The sequence below is a fragment of the Brienomyrus brachyistius genome, chromosome 8, assembly GCF_023856365.1.
Source record: "Brienomyrus brachyistius isolate T26 chromosome 8, BBRACH_0.4, whole genome shotgun sequence".
Lineage (NCBI taxonomy): Eukaryota > Metazoa > Chordata > Actinopteri > Osteoglossiformes > Mormyridae > Brienomyrus > Brienomyrus brachyistius.
In genome coordinates, this window is record NC_064540.1 from 14,739,508 (window position 1) to 14,752,388 (window position 12,881).

The 12,881-nt window shown below is 48.9% G+C and overlaps 1 protein-coding gene across 3 annotated transcripts in view; it reads right to left on the reverse strand.

The window, feature by feature from the left end:
- Positions 1-12,881, reverse strand: part of prickle2b (prickle homolog 2b) — a 65,998-nt gene that overhangs the window by 15,612 nt on the left and 37,505 nt on the right. Inside the window, exon 1 of one of the 3 annotated variants that reach the window (XM_049023862.1) lies at positions 1,436-2,058. The exons of the other annotated variants lie outside the window; for them this stretch is intronic. The gene's annotated coding sequence lies outside the window, so the exon portion shown is untranslated. Of the gene's footprint in view, positions 1-1,435; positions 2,059-12,881 lie in introns of those variants that run through there. 3 annotated transcript variants of the gene reach the window in all.

Below are 12,881 nucleotides of genomic sequence, written 5' to 3' on the forward strand. Positions count from 1 at the left end.
ATCGACATTAAGACTTTCTTCCCTTTCATTGTCATGATATGGGGGAAGACAGGGAAATTAGCAGCTCAGCACAGTCAGTGAACATCAGCAGAGCGTTTGCCGTCCGAATTGGGGTTTTCATTTGATAAAATGTCAAAAGCGCAGTTAGGAGCTTCAGGGAGATCGCAGCACCATAAAGTGTCCAGGCAGCTCCCCTAACTGCGACTCATTAGCGAGCCTGCCTGACAGTACGCTTTTATAATAAGAGAGGGGCACTGTAATAAATCACAGCCCCGACACTGGCTGCCTAACTCACAGGCACCTGTGCAAAGTAATGTCACACCGAGGAAAAATAAAATGCACTAAATACTGATGAGACAGTCGTTAACATCTGTTGCATTGATAACAGATTAGAATATAGCAATTATCCAGTTTGTTATAACAACAACATTCGCTGTAATGCTTAATTCGTCGCGCTTTTGAATGATACCGGTACTGCAGACTACTCATGTGCTTGCATTATCTAACAGAAGCAGACATTTTCTGCCGAGAACTTCACTTTGCAGCGCCCATGTCCCCCATTCAGTTTGAAATTAGCTTTAAAATAAACATTAGTCATACCCGGGCAGCGTACAAGGTAAGGTTTTGTGTTTTGTGGGGGGAATGGTGGTATACTGACGCATCGGGAATCAAGACTACCGTCTATGCGAGCCATGGGCGCAGAGTCGGCAAACGGGAGAAACACCAATATTAAGTTGTTGTTTTCACAATAAATACACATCACCGTTATCGATTATAGACCCATCTCCTGTTTTTTTAATGTTAAATCTAATCCAGTGTTCTCTTTATTCTACTACTGAGAAGATAGTCGTCCAGCACAATATATACAGCGGAGGTGCATCTGCTGATCGATTAACACCGGTACACACACAAAAAATAACACGCATAAACCAAAGTGAGCTTCAGCTAGGCACCAACAACACCAAAGTGCACCCAACACGAAACTGCAGCAAGCAAAGCGGCGACCGATTCACATTGCTGTTAAAACCCAGGCAATAGGGGACCCTGGAGCATTCCAAAGACAAGTTTCATAGCTTTCTTACACGGTCCAAAATACACACATTTCGCTTAGAAACAAACAATTGATATGGGAAAGCAATATAGAACCTTTTAGAAAGTAGCGTCCAAGCACATTTGTGATTAACAAACACTGGATAAAAATACTGCAGAAATATCATGCAAACGGGGCTCCATGAATTGCGAACCCTGGCAAAGAAGGCAAAATAACCATGCATCGATGTACATTTTCACTACACTTTAAAGCGACCCTTTAAATAAATAAATAAAAACTGCGCAAACATTTCAAGAAAATCATGTTTCAATCGTGTGTATGTACTGGCAGAATAGATGTGGAGTAATCACATGCAACGTTTACGGTCAAAATTCCATGTCTTACTTTGGATGTACAGGAAAAGGAGCAGCAGGTCCTCGACAGTGAATTATTTCTTAAATGCGTCCGTCATTTCGCCGCCGACCATCGCAGCCGCAGTCCCCGTCTACCCTATCGGGCCGAGCCTTTGTCAGACCTTAGAGCAAACATCAAGTCTCCGCAAGAGCCTCACGCCCCCAAAGAAACGCTCCTTATTCCGCTCCAAACCACTTCCACTCTCCGCACCTGGCCGCTTTAGCGATCACCCTTTACAGCGACAAAAATGCGCTCTCTTGCTTCCATACACTTCTAAGAACACTTCTTGCTATCCACCGTGGCGGTCTAGACTTGCCCTCTACGATCGGTATTTTTTTAGCTTGCTTTTGTAATCAATAATAAAAATCGCAAGCGTGCGAAGGTTTGAAGTTACTCTGCGAGGTCTCTTTCCCAGCGCATACATACGCGGAGCCGGGCTTGGATGATCAACCCCCAGAGCAGCCGTCAGCGCGCCCCCCTGAATGTTAATAAGCGCCGCTGATGTCAGTAAGTCCGCCGTCTTAACACTGTTATAAATAGCAGCCTGAATGACCGCCGCTTTCCGCTCATTTGCATCTAAATCGGGCGATTTCTCTGAATCAACCACCGCGGAGATCACCCAGGCGAGGTGCGCAGAAATCCTCCCCAGAGAGGGAGGAAAAATGTATACAAAAATACTGCCATCTCGCCGTGGAACTGTTTATTTTTAGATTAAATAACGAGATACCTGGAGTGGGGGGAAATGACAAAACAGAAATAATCTCGGCACTAAAAGGGCCAAATTGGTACTGCAACAGTGAACTACAGTGACCTCTAATTTCGAACAAGGTAACCGAGGTGGATTAATAACGAACGGGCGGCTTTCAGATGACAATGCTGTCCAGTTACTTAACACAGGCCTGAAACTCCAAACTACAATGATGCTTAACTTTTTTTGTAATTAAAATATGAGCACATTCTTGACTATCCACATTTTTTCACACCCTTAAACGCTTTACAGTAGAAACCTTGTACAGTGACTTTAAAAACCACCCCGTTTCTGATTTCCCTAAATTACAGGCTGATTGTCTCTTAACAACAAATTGTCTCCATGATATTACTGTTAATGCAGCTGCATACAGCTGGTAACGCTCCCTGGGACTTATCTCAAGATGAAACGTCAAAAGCAGACATTTTTTCCTGTTTTGCATTTGTAATGTCAGCGAAATGAAAACCCAAATCAAAATTTTGGCATTAAAAAGTGGCAGTTTGATTTATGGTTGATTTTACAAGAGATCAGAAGATGGGAGGTGGGGGGGGGGGGTGCAATTTCTTCAAACACTAGGAAAAGTGGAAGAATGTACATCCAGGCAATAATCAAGTCAATATGTAATGTTCCAGGACCTGCTGATGGGGAAAATATCTAGAAGAGCATTTGTTTTGGTTTGGGCCCATTATGGAGAGTGCCAGCCAATAACAGCAAAGGAAAGTGTCTTTGGCCAGAGGAACCGTCTCAGACATCTGCCGGCGGAGAGCAGCAGCCCACGGCGTGCATCAACCTAGACCTCTGCCGGCGGAGAGCAGCAGCCCACGGCGTGCATCAACCTAGACCTCTGCCGGCGGAGAGCAGCAGCCCACGGCGTGCATCAACCTAGACCTCTGCCGCCGGAGAGCAGCAGCCCACGGCGTGCATCAACCTAGACCTCTGCCGGCGGAGAGCAGCAGCCCATGGCGTGCATCAACCTAGACCTCTGCTGGCGGGGAGCAGCAGCCCACGGGGTGCATCAACCTAGATCTCTGCCGGCGGAGAGCAGCAGCCCACGGCGTGCATCAACCTAGACCTCTGCCGGCGGGGAGCAGCAGCCCACGGGGTGCATCAACCTAGACCTCTGCCGGCGGAGAGCAGCAGCCCACGGCGTGCATCAACCTAGACCTCTGCCGGCGGAGAGCAGCAGCCCACGGCGTGCATCAAACTAGACCTCTGCCGGCGGAGAGCAGCAGCCCACGGCGTGCATCAAACTAGACCTCTGCCGGCGGAGAGCAGCAGCCCACGGCGTGCATCAACCTAGACCTCTGCCGGCGGAGAGCAGCAGCCCACGGCGTGCATCAACCTAGACCTCTGCCGGCGGGGAGCAGCAGCCCACGGCGTGCATCAACCTAGACCTCTGCCGGCGAAGAGCAGCAGCCCACGGCGTGCATCAACCTAGACCTCTGCCGCCGGAGAGCAGCAGCCCACGGCGTGCATCAACCTAGACCTCTGCCGCCGGAGAGCAGCAGCCCACGGGGTGCATCAACCTAGACCTCTGCCGGTGGAGAGCAGCAGCCCACGGCGTGCATCAACCTAGAACTCTCTTGGCAGACAGCAGCAGCCCACGGCGTGCATCAACCTTGACCTCTGCCGGCGGAGAGCAGCTGCCCATGTCATGCATCAACCTTTCCAACTGAACACAACGCTGTAGTTTTTTACACTCAGCTTTCCCTCTGCTGCCATATTGGCTTTTTGGGGCACCGAGGTTCCTGGCTTTGATTCGTTGCCGGCACGTGGGAAGAGGTCTTCACGAGCCTGTGCCAGTGGGCTACACAGTTCAGTGATCCAAGAGCCCTTCTAAACACAGGGCTATCAATTACTGTGTACCCTGTACTCAGGCGGTCTGTGGGATTTTGCGGAGAACTGCATGCGACAGCTCTGTACTCGTCCTGACCGCAGGGTAATTCCGCAGCCTCTCTGCGGACCTCCACTCCCTTTTATAAGATGAGCCACTCCCCCAGTTACACATAGGGACACGGAGCTCGGGGCTGAGTGACATCTCTGACACCAAGCCCGTCTTGGCATAACCGTGACCACAGTGTTGTTTGGCACTTTGAAGGATGCTTCAGGCTTGTGGCTTGAAGGTTGTTGGTTTAAACCCAACAAGGAGACACTCCCAGTCCTCAGTAAAGTGTTATAACACATGTACTTGGAATTAAATTATGTAGATATGGATAGAATCTGCCTCCCCATGAGAACACAAGAGTTCCAGCATTCTTTGTGTACACAGCTCAGGAAGTTCAAATGAATGAATGCATTGTTAAAGGGGCCTGTTCTATTTCCGAAAAGATATTATCTTACAATAATATTATTCAAGTCTTATCGAAGGAAAGAGGGAATAATCCAGAGTAGACAGGAATATCAGCAGCCCTGGATTTGAATAACATACCAATCCACGTTTAGTGCCACTTTTCCCTCTTTATTATACACACTGGAAACTGTTACATGGAGAAAAACACAGATGGCAGGAAGTCGACGCAGAATTAGTGTATTCAGGTCCAGGACCTGTCCTCTGTGGACTCAAACCCACAGGCTGGTAACCAAACGCATCTTACACATCAAACAGGCCATGCTTCCCGGCCTTGGCACATCTCCTTTTCGAGCAGCCCCCCCTATCCAGGGATGGGACGATACCTCTCACCGTTCCCATCGCCATTTTCCAAAATCTCCTCAGAAGAACCCCCCCTCCCCCCTTTTCAAGCGGGCCTTCGCATCCTAGCATGATGCACACCGCGGGGGGGGGGGGGGGGGGGGGGGTTGAGGCCGATCTGAAGCAGCTGCAGGTCACTCTGCGTTGAAAGAGAGGCTCGTCCGACAAAGGGAGGCCTTTGTGTGGCTCGTGTTAAACGTTAATGGGCTTATTCTGCATGCTGCAAAGCCCGATGATATTTTAAGCAGGGGATAATAAAGCCAGTCCAGGCCGAAATTTAATTTGCCCTGGCATTATTTAATGTCTCTCCTGCCCCGCCGCACCCTGCCACCCGCCCGTCACCGCTACCCCACTGATCTGTAGCTGTGTAATTCATTAGCCCACGCCGCACTTGTTCAACACACCGTGGGGGCCGGGGCTGCACGACGACCTTGTGAAGTGGCCCGGCGGGGGTGGCCTATTTTCTGCCCTTCCTGGCCCTCTTTGGAAGGAGCTTCTCAGCGATAACGTGTCGCTAGGACACGTCCGTCACAACATCCATCTCCGGAAAGACGCTGAGAGCCAGCCTCCAGGTGCCTTCTGCTGGAGACCTGAACACACTTTCTGACACTCAGCAGATCTGGGTCACGGCTGCACTTAAAGAGACCGATGGGGGGGCGACGACATGGGGGGAGAGCAAGGAGAGGAGCTGGAATACAGAGGAGGAGACCCCATCCATGCGGGACCCCCAAAATAGGCTTATAAAGCTTTCAAAAAGGGGGCTCATTCAGTGAACTGAAGCTGGTGAGGAATCGAGGCCCCCACTCACTCACTCCGTACTAAAATAATGCATAACTGCGACAGCTGGGGTTGCTGGGCTCTTTCTCTCCAAAAAGGCAGATATTTTCCTCTCAGCCAGAAAGACATAAGGCTCCAGCCTTGTGCTGACTCTACAAACCTCATGGCCCACCTCCTCCTCTGTGTGAACCCATTAATGATTAGACATATAATTAATGTGAAAGATCAGCGCACTAAATTCCATTATTGTTGTGGTGGCACAACATAACAAATGAATCTGTGTGTTTGAACAGCATAGCAAAAGACATAATCACAGATGATGGTCCTAATATGTTCAGTTCAACTTTACTGGCCAAGTGGATCAAATTAAAATACTTACCATGGATATAACTACTCAAGGGAAACGTATTTAGACAGCTTAGGAATCGTAAACACCACTTTATGCCCAGTACAATAATACTATTTAAATAAAAAAAAAAAGAAAACTGTATGATTACCAAAGATGTAAAAACAAAACAGGCAAGAAAAAATTTCAGGCTGTCATGTTCCATCAAAGCCAACCAGGTAGAAAGACTTGCCAGAAATTGAAATCTTTTGTTGAATGAAAACAAACTGAAATATGTCCTGTTTAAATATTTGCCTTGGGAAAAATACTGAAATGGGAGAACATTCATTTAGACTCAGAAGCGTTTTAACATGCTCTTTGAACTATTGGGAAATCATAACCATACAATAATTCATCCGTCAAAGTACGTAAATCAGGAGTGTTACCTAAAATGCATCAATGGACAGACACATGGTAATAACAATGCATCCGTCCATCCATCCATCCATCCATCCATCCATCCATCCATCCATCCATCATCTAATCACTTATCCCGTTAGGGGGTCTGGACCTTATCCCAGACACGGCACAGGGCTGGCGTACACCCTGGACGGGACACCAGTCCATCGCAGGGCACAAGGCTGGGGAAAATCGTGGATGGGATGCCAGTCCACCCCAGGGCACATACTACAAGTCAGCAGTTCACTTCAGGGAAGCTGAGGAAGCCCCCACAGCACTAGGTGAGTGCACATACCTCACACACAGTGCAGGGAGGGGCATGATTTGACCCCTAATCCTGAAGGGGTTATAACCTTTGAAATCTCATGCCTGTGCCCTGATCACACCTCTCCCTTCCACATCTCGCCACACAAACACTTCAGGTTGCCGCGGATACAGCTGCCTGCCAGATGAATCAAGAATAAATAATGAGCACAAACTAAGAGCAGGCAACCCCCTGTTATCATCCAATAAAGAAACAGGATTCCTTATTAAGAGTCATTACATGACAATCAGGTTTACTTAATAGCTAAAAAGCAGATTAAAGGATATGGGTGTAAGGCAGCCCTCCAGCAGGGTGCAGTGTGCCCCCCCCCGTGCTGAGCCAGTAACAGCACACTGATCTTGCTCTCCAAACATTAATGAATCTAAACAATGATCACAGCCGAATTCAAAGAGGGGACCTCTGGTGTCCGCACCCTGACGGAGCCGCTGTAGGGGCCCGGAGCAGATACTGAGCTCGCTTTGGCCCTCAGACGCCAGCAGAGTGAAAAACCCAGCGGACAGAATATGCTTTCAGACGTCAGCGGCTTCCGAGCGTCACGCACACTCCTGCAAGTCTGCAGATATATTTGTTATTCCCTTAACCGTTTCTTGATTGATTTAATGCCGTGTTTTCTGCTTATTCTTTTCTCCCGAGGCTTCGCTCAAAGCTCAACATCCTGAGAGCAATTAAGTAGCCCGAGTGGCGAGCTGTTTATAAAGCCCGCTGTCTGTCCTGCTGCCGTTTATTTGAACAGTCATTTGTATGTGGGCTGGGGGGAGGGGGCCAAAAATCTATTTACAAATCCTGAGCCCACGCTATTCACAGCTTTATATGCCTATAGTACGCCTGTCGTCAATCTTTGCCCCCCTCCCCCAGGAAAGTCAATTCTCCTTGAATTGAGCCTTGAGCCTTGGGACAAGGGTTCCCAAGTAACAGTATACAAGTGGTATTTCCCAGAAGATTATGGAAACTTCAATGGCTCACATATGATGCTTGCTACTGCTCCTGGAAAATCGGAGAAAACTGAACTGTGATTTACACTGCACCTTCCATAGTTTTACTGCGGCATACCATGGGACTTGCCAGAGGACAGACCTAAACACTACTGTGGGTGGTACAAAGTCTATGAAATTCTATGTAAACATATCAGCTAGCAACACGCCACGATAAGGACTAGCAGGTTCTAAACCCCGCGTCGCGCACCACAGTGAGCCCTGCGACTGCTTTACATAAGGACCGTGCCAAGGAGGCAGAACTGGGCCTGACCTACATTTGGGGAGCTCCTCCCTGCCAGGTCCCAGGAACCAGCCCGCATACCGACTCTCACTGCTCTACCAGCCATTAGAGACGGAAATTATACGAAAGCACCTTGGTGATCGCTCACATTACAGGCACAGGGTTGAAAATGCGGTGTGCGGTAAAGCAGGGTGTGGGCAACACTCAGCAGGACAAAACACACACACACACATACATACCATCACACGCAACACACACACACACACCCTCAAATGCAACACTCTCTGTCTCTCTCTCACACACATACACACGCACACATACATACCATCACACGCAACACACACACACACCCTCACACGAAACACTCTCTGTCTCTCTCTCACACATACACACGCACACATGCATACCATCACACACAACACTCTCTTTCTCTCACACATATACACAAGCATACATACATACCATCACACGCAACACACACACACACACCCTCACATGCAACACTCGCTCTCTCTCACACACACACTCACATGCACACAAAAACCATCACACACAACACACTCACACACACTCTCTCACACACACAAACACACACACTCTCCCCAGTCCTGCCACCTTTCAGCTAATTTTGCTCTTACACTTCCTGTGGGCCTAAGTGGAGGAACTGGAAACCGTTATTTCAGCTATTACAAATATATGCCCCCCCCCACCCCTTGGCAGCATGGTGGCTAAATGTGGGGGGGGGGTTGTTACCTCATACCTCCAGGATTGATTGTCACTTTGCTAGTGTTTGTGTAGTTTGCATGTTCTCTGTGTCGGGTGGGCAGCCACCATCTCCAAGTGCTTAAGTGTACAAGCCTTTTCAGGGACCGGCATCTCATCCAGGGTGCACCCCAGCCCTGTACCCCGTGATGGACCAGCATCCCGTCCAGGGTGTACCCCAACCCTGTGCCCTGTGATGGACCAGCATCCCGTCCAGGGTGTACCCCAACCCTGTGCCCTGTGATGGACCGGCATCCCGTCCAGGGTGTACCCCAGCCCTGTACCCCGTGATAGACCGGTATCCCATCTAGGGTGTACCCCAGCCCTGTGCCCCGTGATAGATAGGCATCCCGTCCAGGGTGTAGCCCAACCCTGTGCCCCGTGATGGACAGGCATCTCATCCAGGGTGTACCCCAACCCTGTGATGGACTGGCATCCCATGAAGTTTCGCCTCTCGAGTCAGAATTTAAAACTCGTTAATTAACTTTATGAGAAAGTGAACGTGGGCTGGAGCGTCAAGGAGAATTTGGAGATTGTCAGACTCCCCGCCGGCTTGCATTGTGCTGCGGACCTACGACGTGGATGATATTAAAATGCATAAATATTCCCTGCACAGTGGGACTGTAGTTAATGACGAGAGTGGAAATGTCATCAGAAAAATCTGAGCACCCAGGCAATAAATTCTAGTCTGCCCTTGATTCTTCCTTCTTCCCCATGACTCATAACTTGATGTTAATCTCTGCTGGCGATGGTAAGGCCGTTGGAGCATGGGCCCTTTAAAATGCCTGTAAATGATATTTCACAGCCAGACCGAAGCCTTCGTCCACCACGCCCGGCCGTCTTGCCTCGCCCCAAACTGCATGGCGTGCATATAGATATAAACATTTGCAGGCTGGATGCAGTGGGACACACACAGCCTATTCCCCATCCCCGACACCCTCAAACATCTGTTCGGCTGGAACGCTGAGCCGCAAAGCTGCACTGTGGTGACCTTCCAAGCCCCAGAGTGCAGGTGTGCCGGAAAGCACGTGATATTCTGGTCATGTGGTTCGCCCCGCCTGAGGAAGGACACTGAGGTCGGCCTCGTAGCTGCTGGGAGGGGTTGAGGTGATCCATACGTGCCTCCATCCCATTGGCTAATGGCCCATGGCTTTTACTTAATCACCTCCTCTGTCGATAAACTCTCCCACAAGCATGTGGGCTTCTGCTGACCATAATCCCGTACCTGGTCCAGCGTATCGATCGGGAGCTTGAGAATTAATCTGCTGCTGAAAGTGCTTCTGTCTCCATCGAGGTTCTGACCCCCGATCCTGACCTCAGGCCAGAGCATGGCTCCCTGTAATGGCATCATTTTAATCAGGATGATGCACTCAAATGATCCCACCGCTGATGTCACGGCAAATTCCAACACTCGCGCCAACGAAGAGAGACGCAATTTGGAATGAGGAAACGGGGACGGCGTCTCAGCCTGCCGTGCCAAGAAAAGCAAGCAGCGGATAAATAAGAAAAGCATTAAATAAGCTGAGAATTGGTAGTGAGCATATAATGTATATATATATATATATTAGTGACACTGCAAGAATCAGAGAATCGCATAAAGTTAGCATGGCGGATGAACTCCACCATCTGGGACACATTTGGTCTGCATGTGTAAATTATTACACTCATCAAAAAGGCACTTTCTCTTGGTCTTTAATCTGTAGATGTGGTCGCCCCAACAGAGGCCACGTCACTCAACCCCAGAACATGCAATGTAAGCAGATGCTCCATCTGCAGGGACCTGACAGGGAAGACCCCCCCCCTGCCCCCCACTCCTCACCGCAAATCGCCGCATTGGAGCTGGGGAGGTAGGACTCACCCTTTCTGGATCTAGTAGCGGCGACATCGTCACTCTGACCCACTCATGGGGGAGACGGGGCATGCAGTGGCGGGGGGGTGGGGCAGAGAGCCGGCATTCCGGCAAGGTGCTGTGCCGTTTCTTATCAGAAATGGACACAGTCGTACACGTCGAGCACCGTCAGTGCCATGTCTCCGCGGCGATCAAATGGTACCGCGACAGCGAGAATGATAAGAGCGTTATAAGGCGATAGCGACTGGTCTGATCCAGTTTCTAGCCGCCCCACCCCTCAAAAAAGTACTGGAGGAAAATCAGTTCTCATTATGGTGATGATAGATGTATGGATTGAATAAATGGTTTTAATCTCTTTCCTACAGCAAAATTCTCCTAAGTGCAATACGTCCTGCATATCTGAGGAAAGTCAATAACCCAGGCAGCTATTAAAATAACCATGTCCTGACTGTTCGTGGGCAGGAGACGCAGATTTTCATAACAAATCAGTACAGAGCGTCTACATTTCAGCCAAACCTTATTTTATCCCTTTTCTTGATTTGAGAACAAAGCTTGGATGATCTATTGAAATTAAAAACATCCAACTTTAAAAAGTGCAGCATTTCAGCTGTTGCAGAGTGACTCATAAACCGCTTTTATTCCAGCCGTTTGTTCTGAGGATGAGCCGGTTGTGGAGTGATGACATCAGTAACAAAGCGTGAATGAGGCTTGTCAGTATCCTCCCAAAACGAGTCTCAGTATCCTCCAAACACGAGTCTCAGTATCCTCCCAACACGAGTCTCAGTATCCTCCAAACACGAGTCTCAGTATCCTCCAAACACGAGTCTCAGTATCCTCCCAACACGAGTCTCAGTATCCTCCAAACACGAGTCTCAGTATCCTCCAAACACGAGTCTCAGTATCCTCCAAACACAAGTCTCAGTATCCTCCAAACACGTCTCACAGAACGGCCCTGCAAACCATGATAACGACTTAAAAACATACACACAGATGTTTAAAGAAGAGAAGACAAGAATTAAGTTGTGATGCAAATAGCAATTGGTCTATTGCTCATACAAAATGCCCTCAACACACACACACACACACACACACACACACAAGATTGCAGATCCACATGGGAACACTTTCTGGCTTTTTTGTAATTTATTAACAATTCCTAGGTTCACCCCATCAAATCCTGAAAATAGGGTCCGGGTTTCCCGGCAGTATTTTACGAGTTGCAGCTCTTTTTCGGGATATCTTCGTGAAAACTCAAACGAATAACCAGAAACAGGAAAATCTCTGATATCCCCTGAAAAGCAGGCTACTGCCTCCCTTCTGCAGTAACGCTTTGGCCTGGAGAGATGGGCTTTTGCAGAGCGGGACGGTACGTGCACCACGAGCGGCCTTCCAAAGGGCTCTCCACCAGCCCTGACCCTTTATTATGCGCAAAAGCTGCACTCCTTCAGACAATGGCAGGATGCGAGTAACTGGAGTGAAGGCAGCTGCAATTATTTGCAAATGGAAGTGGTTTAACCTCCAGGAGCGCCCCCCCCTGCTGTAATGGGCACCCTCACCACGTGACAGCAGAAGGAAGATTCCGGCACACAAGCATGGCTCTGGTCTCAGTCTGCCATCCAGGGGGCCGAATCTCAGCAAAAATGGGTCTCAATCAGAATGATGGCATCAGTAAGTAACGGAGGGGCCGCTGTAATTAACAAGGGAAACGTTTATCATCTCCTCACAGCTTGCGGCTGTGAGGGTCCACAAATCCCTCAGTGGATGACATAATCGCTTACGAAAGGCAGATGATAAACTTTAATTGCCTCCCCCAGCAGCACCACCCCAGCCAATCTCCCATGCACCCCCCCATCCACAGAGATGTAGAGAATCTCTCACCACACCCCCCCCCCAGCCTGATGACCAACTCTCATAACTCTGCTCAAGACAGGAAGCTCCTGCTGATTCACACAAAGGAAGACAGCTTTGGGGTAAGAGGCTGGAGGTCTGGGTCCACCTTCAAAGTGAAGTCCTGTTTTTACATGCCAGTTTATGGTGAGATGCAGACAGCATGTGATCTGGCCAGACAAGGCTTTAGGGCCTCAGGCCACTTATTTAAACAAACACACACACACACACACACACACACACACACTACTCCTCTCCAAACCAACACCACATTTTTCATGTCGTCCTGTTAAGCTTAGCCTGAATTTCACATGTTTATATGGTTCATACTGGAGTAAGACACACTACATATGGTTAAATACATTTAAAGCTCAACTGTAAAACTTTATATGGAAGTGCAT